The sequence below is a fragment of the Crocuta crocuta genome, unplaced genomic scaffold (genome assembly GCF_008692635.1).
Source record: "Crocuta crocuta isolate KB4526 unplaced genomic scaffold, BGI_CrCroc_1.0 scaffold221, whole genome shotgun sequence".
NCBI classification, from domain to species: Eukaryota; Metazoa; Chordata; class Mammalia; order Carnivora; family Hyaenidae; genus Crocuta; species Crocuta crocuta.
This window is the reverse complement of record NW_027528610.1, coordinates 1,873,294-1,882,271: the sequence shown is the minus strand read 5'-3', so window position 1 is coordinate 1,882,271 and position 8,978 is coordinate 1,873,294.

The following is an 8,978-nucleotide window of genomic DNA, read 5'->3' as shown; positions in this document are numbered from 1 at the left end:
TTTTTCGACTTCTGAGCACTTGCTTAACAATGAGATTGCTCTGGCATACACAAGCAAAAATAAGTGAAGAAACAAACAAATGGGGCGCCTGGGTGGCTCAGTCGGTTGAGCCAACGACTTCGGCTCAGGTCATGATCTCACGGTCCGTGGGTTCGAGCCCCGCGTCGGGCTCTGTGCTGACAGCTCAGAGCCTGGAGCCTGTTTTAGATTCTGTGTCTCCCTCTCTCTCTGACCCTCCCCCGCTCACGCTCACTCTCTCTCTGTCTCTCAGAAATGAATAAACATTAAAAAATTTAAAAAAGAAGAAACAAACAAATGAAAACCAAACATCTATGGGGGAAGAGGGCTGACCGCCTTGGCTGGGAATCACCCACGTGCCCTTTTCATCCACGAGGACTCAGTTCACCTGTCTCCACTCTGCTCCAAGCTCCCGGACACTTCCTTGGACCAAAGTATTCCCTTAGCTCTTGTTTCCAGTCCATCAGAAGGCTGGGGTACGCCGGCGGAAGGCAGGGGTGAGAACGAAGAGGGGAATTAGCCCCTCCCTCCGTGCCAAGTGCCCTTGCCCAGGCAACCCTTCCACGCCTCAAGATTGTTAGTTAGTTCCTCCTGGTCCTTTATGAGTCACATTCAAGCCCTCTTGACTCGGATTCCCTACGTCCTTCCCACACCCTTGAAACCGGTTCTTCTTATAACCCAGACTCGAATCCCAAAACCTGAACATATCATGTGTCCCCGACCAGGACCCGGTCTTACCCTACGTGTCTTTTGGAAGGAATTCTGGGGGGTGATTCAACTTTGCAGACCCAGGCTAAGCTCCACGATCAATCCTCTGTAACACGAAACTAATCTCCTGCCAGCAGAGTCATTTTCTGCTGTATTAGTAAGTCTGTTGACAGCGCTTTCTTTTTATCTAAATGGCAATTGAAACGCTGGGTTATTTGAGATGATGTCTAAAGAACGTTTTGATTCATAATGACTTACAGGAAACGCTTCGATGAACGTACTTACTGTTTGATGGGCTAAGACCGCCTGGGCATTATTTCCGTGCTGTACGAGATCTACCATTATGAATATAATTGATAGGACAGCGCTCACTGCCGGAATAAAGGTCCTCTATACTCATGCTCCCACGGTTACTTTGCTTACAGTGGGTCAAAGGTAGGGACGTGAAAGTTTTTAAGAGGAACAAGAACACTTAGAAAGACCGTCACTGTGTGTAGGAAGAGACATACAGGACTGGACAAATTTAAACAAAGGTAAGGAACACAGGTGCTTTGATTCCCTGTTGTCAGAGAAGGAGCACTCCTACCTAGAGAAGCTTATTTAAGAAAACAAACTTACGCAATGATGAAGTAAACAGTTTCTCGTTCCCTCATGCAATGAACACTAACATGACCCAGCCTTTAACTGATGTTATAGCTGACATTGATCTTGGCATAGGACTGTAGCATTATGAAGGCACCTCACTGCAGGTATAAAGACGGGGGTGGAAGGTAGTGAAAGAAGAAAGGTGCATTTAAGAACAAAATTCCTTCTACAGTATGAATGTAGCATGAGCAAAGTGTGACATGTTGGTGTGATAGCACCACTTTCATGTTATATAGAAAATATATCATTGAGTATTATCAACACGGCTTGGGAATTCCCCAGACGGCCTAGATGTCAACTTAACATACAAAGGAAACGGTTGCCTTTCAGGTCCAGAGTCACAATTGGAATTTGGGTAGAAAAAAGAAATACAAAGCCCGCTCCATGACATGTTTCTGAAACTCACCCTCACGCTTTTCCTGATACACAGTCATACGTTCCTATCTGAGGTCCTCAGTTCTCTTCCAAGAGCCCTGCGTCGGCTGCTTCAGGGCTGCCAACCTAAAATAACCAACCAGAAGACGAGAAAGAGAAGAGTTCAGAGACAACATTCAACCGATTCTAGATGAAGTTAAAACTTACGGAGACCATCATGTCGTTGCTCATTTTCAGACTCAGATTCTTTGCCTAACCAGGTCACTCAGTCACTCTGTGAGCCATCAGGATGTAATAAATGGCAATAAGAATTAGTGAGGGACTTTATTAAAGTGGATGGATACAAACAATCCTCTCCCTCCAAGTCCTCGGCTCTCGGCTTTCCATTTTCTCTTCCACCTCTTGGCCACCAAACCAGAAGGAACATGGGTGACTCAGTGCGTGCTTGTGTGGGAGTCCAGGAGCCTTGGGACCCCTCCACAGCCTACTGAGCTCTGGGAAACCAAGAGCGGGCGAGAGTGTACTAGAAATAAGTCAGGTATAACAACTCCAGGCAGGGGAGAGAAATGCAGTGGGATGTACATGAATGCTGAATTTCAAATACAAGGAGGTAGGGATCCCAGGTCAAAATGCAGGCAGCGGAAGGAGCAAAATGAAGATGAAAACGGGCAGATGACAGAGAAAAACGGAAGCCAAGGCTCAGCATCGGAACCAGACGCCTGTTGGGAAGGAGGTGAAGACGGAAGAAGTGTAGGACAGATAGACCCTGGCTGCAGATCTTTGTCTTCCAGTGAAAATGGAATCTATTGGTTAATCAAAAATGAATGATTGATTTCAAGATAGTGGAAGATCACACACGAAATTCTAGGGGAACTGTTCAGCCAGGCTTTCTTAGAAAAACACCAATGTAGGTGGAGTAACCTGAAATCAGCCAGAGAAAACAAAAAACGTGGGCTCCTCAACATGTAAATGATCTCTTGCTTTATTTTTCTTTGTCATTTAAAAAACAGTAATGCTATACTCCAAGGAAAAATGGACAGTAGGAAGAAAACAAGTATTGAAACTCAACATATTAAAAATGAAATCTTCCCAAGTGATGATTTTCAATCTCCAAAGCCATGGGCACATGATTCTGTCTAAAAGGCAGCCAAGTTCACCAAATAGAGAAAGTTTTGGCAAATGTTTTTTGAAAAGTTGAAAGAGTCCAATGCCTTGGCCTTCATGAGCCACAGGATCTTGTTTGAAAATACTGAACTCTAGAAAAGGAAAGAAAAGGAAAGACTGAATTCTGTCATTGTAGCAGGAAAAAACCACAGACACTGCCAACATGCAAATAAATGCATATGGCTGTGTACAAATAAAAGTGTACTTATAAAAGCAAGGGGCGCCTGGGTGGCTCAGTCAGTTAAGCGTCCCACTTCGGCTCAGGTCATGATCTCACAGTTTGTGGGTTTGAGCCCTGCGTCGGGCTCTGTGCTGACAGCTCAGAGCCTGGAGCCTGTTTCAGATTCTGTATCTCCCTTTCTCTCTGACCCTCCCCTGCTCACGCTGTCTCTCTCTCTCTCAGGGAAACAAAATTATAAAAGCACACAGCGGTCTAGATTTGGCCTTCAGTCCGCAAATGGCTGAGACCTGGAGTGGAGCTATGCAGTGGTTTCTAGGAGCCGATGCAGCGATGACATCTCATTTGANAGATCCAATCCAATCCCTATCAATATAAATATACTTAAAAAAAAAGTAAATAAAAAATAAAAATGCATTAGTGGGCACCTGGCTGGCCCTGTCAGTGGAGCACGAGACTCTTTATTTTTTATTATTTATTTATTTATTTCTAAGAGAGAGAGAGAGAGAGACAGCGTGAGCAGGGGAGGGTCAGAGAGAGAGGGAGTCACAGACTGAAACAGGCTCCAGGCTCTGAGCTGGCAGTCAGCACAGAGCCCGACATGGGGCTCGAGCCCACGAACCGCGAGATCGTGACCTAAGCGAAAGTCGGACGCTTCACCGACTAAGCCACCCAGGCGCCCCAATCTATTTAAATTCTTAATGAGGAAGGTTCTGGAGACTCTCCCAGATGAGCTTTAGTATTCTCTTTTGCTTCTGCATTAGTGACCACAATTTTTCCAAGAGTCTTCCAGGACCACGCCCTGCTCATTATCAGAGATTGAAATGCCGGCTCTAAGTGTTTCGTATTGAGCAATTAAACTCAAACCGAATCAAAGGAAATGCAGGCCTGTGCCCGCGCCCTGGTACTTAGCGTACATAAGCAATCTGAACAGGTGCAGAGGAGATCTTCCCAGACTTGAAAAATCCTCCGGCTGTTTCTGTCTGCATTTGCATCTTTTGTGTGTGTGTGTGCGTTTGATGAGGGGAATATGGAAGAATGTCTATATATATAAAACTTTTGGATTCCGAACCAGACTTCAGGGATACGGTATGAGGAGGAAGTGCACGTCGCCAGAGGCCGACCCGGTTTAACCCTGGTAAAGGGACCATCCTTGACCGACGTCTCCCTGGCTTGTCCATCAGCACCGCCCCCTCTGCAGCCGGTCCCCACCTTCAGGATGGAAGGACAATGCCGAGACACATGCGTGCCTCTCTCTGTGAGCCTCGCCCACCAGCAAATGGGCTCCGTGCCATGTGACTCGGGCTCTTGTTACATTTCCTCCTTTCTAGAGCCTTGGATCTTACGCACCAAGGTCACGGGTGCCCAAGTCACCGCCAGACTGGTCCCCTTTGTGTGATTATCACCCCAAATCGATGAGTCTGCCTGAAAGTCTTGACGCATCCACAGCTGCCCCACATTCACAGCAACGGGAGGGCACACCAGAGTTGGCAGAGAACCATCTACCTCAGGACCCCGCGGACAGGAGTCTACACCACCCCTCACCGCCAAATCCCCTTTTAGGAAATGGTAGACACCCTCCATTTGTTAATTTTCTCACGCCAACAAGAGTTGTTGGAGTTGGTGCTGAGTGTCTATGGCTGCACTAGATGAAAGAAATATAACAGAAACACGGGGTGGGTGCCTGGGTGGCTCAGTCGGTTAAGCATCCGACTTCAGCTCAGGTCATGATCTCGCGGTTCATGGGTTCAAGCCCCGCGTTGGGCTCTGTGCTGACAGCTCGGAGCCTGGAGCTGCTTTGGATTCTGTGTCTCCTTCTCTCTCTGACCCTCCCCTGCTCACGCTGTCTCTCTCTCTCTCAGAAATAAATTTTAAAAAAACATTAAAAAATTAAAAAAAAAAGAACTATAACAGAAACAGCTCAGGACTCCAGGAACAAAGTTCAGATAAAGAACCGACTTTTGTTTTTGTCTGTGGTGCTTATCATCTTGTTCATAAAGGAGGAACCAGACACTGTTTTCACGTGGCTCCGAAGGACCAGCTATGCACAAACACATAGCAGCCCACGCGCATAGAGATATACATGAGATGTGTGTGTATGTACTTTTTATTATTTTTTAAAGCCTTTGCTAATTGTTTATTTTAAGTGCTTATTTGTTTTTTGAAAGACAGGGAGAGACACAACATGAGCAGGGGAGGGTCAGAGAGAGGGAGACACAGAATCTGAAGCAGCTCCAGGCTCTGAGCTGTCAGCACAGAGGCCGACGCGGGGCTCGAACCCACGAACCGTGAGATCATGACCTGAGCCGATGTCAGACGGTTAATGGACAGAGCAACCCCGGCACCCCTGTAACTTTTATTCTTGTGCACACATTCTTTTATCTGTATATTGGTATGATATATATGTGTAACTTACAGACATGTGAAACACATAGATATGGAAAAAACAATGAGTGTACAGGGACACCTGGCTGGCTAAGTCAGCAGAGCATGCGGATCCTGATCTCAGGTTTATGAATTCAAGTCCCACACTGGGTGTAGAGCTTACTAAAAAAAAAAAAAGAAAGAAAAAAAAAAGAATGAGTGTCCACACATATATATGGACATACATATACATACATTATGTTATCATTGATTCAGATATATATACATTTACAATATATACATATGTAGTACATATAAACATATAAAAGAATAGGCTTATATATGTGCATATGCACACATTCTTTTACATGTTTATAAACATTATACATACACATAAAGTATTTTTAAATGAATATATTACATATAAATAATATATACATAAAGAGAAAGATGATAGAGATAGTGATGGATGGGTGATAGATGATACATACATACGTACAAATAGAGACAGATGGATGGATGGATGGATAGACAGATAGACATGATGTATGGGTGTGTAAATGGATGGAAGAATAGACAAGTGATAGATAGATAGATAGATAGATAGATAGATACACAAATAGATAGATAGATAGATATGACAGATGGATGGATGGATGGNATGGATGGATGGATGGATGGATAGACAGATAGACATGATGTATGGGTGTGTAAATGGATGGAAGAATAGACAAGTTATAGATAGATAGAGATAGATAGATAGTTACACAAATAGATAGATAGATAGATAGATAGATAGATAGATAGATAGATATGACAGATGGATGGATGGATGGAATGGATAGATAGATAGATATACCGATGGATGGATGTTGGATGGATAGATGACAGATGCATAGAAAGATAGATATGACAGATGGGTAGAGATTGCATCCACACACCACACATGTGTGTACAAAAACATGCATGCAGGCACACATACATACCACAGACTGTACACACATGTGCGCACATGTGCACACCAAAATGCAGCCAGACATTGCACATTCGTGTACACGTACACAGCAATCCACTCTATCCATGTGTGCAGAACACAGCACATATGTCTGCACACAAGCCTGTGCATATACCACATACATACCTACAAATGCACACTCCACATGTGCATGCACACACACACGGTCCCGACACACCACACGTGCGCACACAGCATGCACACACACCACACACAGGCACATGAGCCCATGAAAACAGGCGTGCCCCACACACATACAGCACATGTATGCACACGTGTTCGCTGGCTCACCCCGGGGAGGATCAGATGGTCACATCTGCTCTACACNATATACATACATTATGTTATCATTGATTCAGATATATATACATTTACAATATATACATATGTAGTACATATAAACATATAAAAGAATAGGCTTATATATGTGCATATGCACACATTCTTTTACATGTTTATAAACATTATACATACACATAAAGTATTTTTAAATGAATATATTACATATAAATAATATATACATAAAGAGAAAGATGATAGAGATAGTGATGGATGGGTGATAGATGATACATACATACGTACAAATAGAGACAGATGGATGGATGGATGGATGGATGGATGGATGGATGGATAGACAGATAGACATGATGTATGGGTGTGTAAATGGATGGAAGAATAGACAAGTTATAGATAGATAGAGATAGATAGATAGTTACACAAATAGATAGATAGATAGATAGATAGATAGATAGATAGATAGATATGACAGATGGATGGATGGATGGAATGGATAGATAGATAGATATACCGATGGATGGATGTTGGATGGATAGATGACAGATGGATAGAAAGATAGATATGACAGATGGGTAGAGATTGCATCCACACACCACACATGTGTGTACAAAAACATGCATGCAGGCACACATACATACCACAGACTGTACACACATGTGCGCACATGTGCACACCAAAATGCAGCCAGACATTGCACATTCGTGTACACGTACACAGCAATCCACTCTATCCATGTGTGCAGAACACAGCACATATGTCTGCACACAAGCCTGTGCATATACCACATACATACCTACAAATGCACACTCCATATGTGCATGCACACACACACGGTCCCGACACACCACACGTGCGCACACAGCATGCACACACACCACACACAGGCACATGAGCCCATGAAAACAGGCGTGCCCCACACACATACAGCACATGTATGCACACGTGTTCGCTGGCTCACCCCGGGGAGGATCAGATGGTCACATCTGCTCTACACATCTGAACACATGTGAGCAAACACAGGGACGGGGATCTGTGAGTCCCAGAACCTGAGCCTTGGCCTTCCTTCCTCGGGACACAGAAGGACACTCTTCCCAGACACTTTCCTCTTTGTGAAAACCGATTCCAGGCTGCCTCCAAGTCCAAACCCATTACACACAGATACGCCTGCAGCTGTGAAAACATCACTATCCTAACTAATGTCAGGCGGCCCTCCGTCAGCTTTCCTTTCTTCTACGGATCCAAATGGGAGAGTTCACGAAACGCCCCGCCTTACCCATCAAATATCAGCGTGTGCTCTGTGGTTGTAGGTCAGAGACCCAGAGGTGGGTCCGGCTGGATACACGCTGGACGCTCAGTCCTCCCCAAATCCTCCCTGAAATAAAAATACGGAAGTAGATGGGGGCGCCTGGGGGGCTCAGTCGGTTAAGCGTCCGACTTCGGCTCAGGTCATGAACTCAAGGTTCGTGGGTTTGAGTCCCGCATTGGGCTCTGAGCTGACAGCTCGGAGCCTGGAGCCTGTTTCAGATTCTGCGTCTCCCTCTCTCTCTGACCCTCCCCTGCTCACACTCTGTCTCTCACTCTCAGAAATAAATAAAACATTTAAAAATTTTAAAAAATATATATGGAAGTAAAACAAGCCCTCACAGCGTAAGAGGGTGTGGGGGTGGGTGGGACGTCCACTAAAAATGAGAAATTTCAACTTTGCGTGAGAGAAAGACCAAGTGACGAGCAGGTGAGGGCTGATGTCTGGAGCCCTGGGAAGGTCACATCTTTGTGACTATGCTCAATACGAACCCTCGAAAGCACACGTTTGATACACACAGAACGATCATTGTTCATTAGTACATTATGTGTCCTCAACTCTGCCTTCTCCTGCTTGGCAAACACACAGATACACACAAAACAGTGAGTTACTTATTGTAGGGACTTCACCTCAGTTTAACACACACACACACACACACGAACAGCTAAGAACACAAAGCCATACACGTGTCGCCTCCGCATATTTATCCCGCCCGCGTCGGTGACTCACGCGTCATGTCGATCTGCCGTGAGCACGCGGCAGCCCCAACACCAGACCCCCGGCCTGCAGGGCTGGTGCAAAGGCCGGCATTCCATCTGCCGCATTGGAACCCGTGTCAACAGTGGGCAAAGCGCCCAAGGAACGCCTCCAGGACCGGGCACGTCCCGTGCGAACAGATGCAGCGCCAGGCA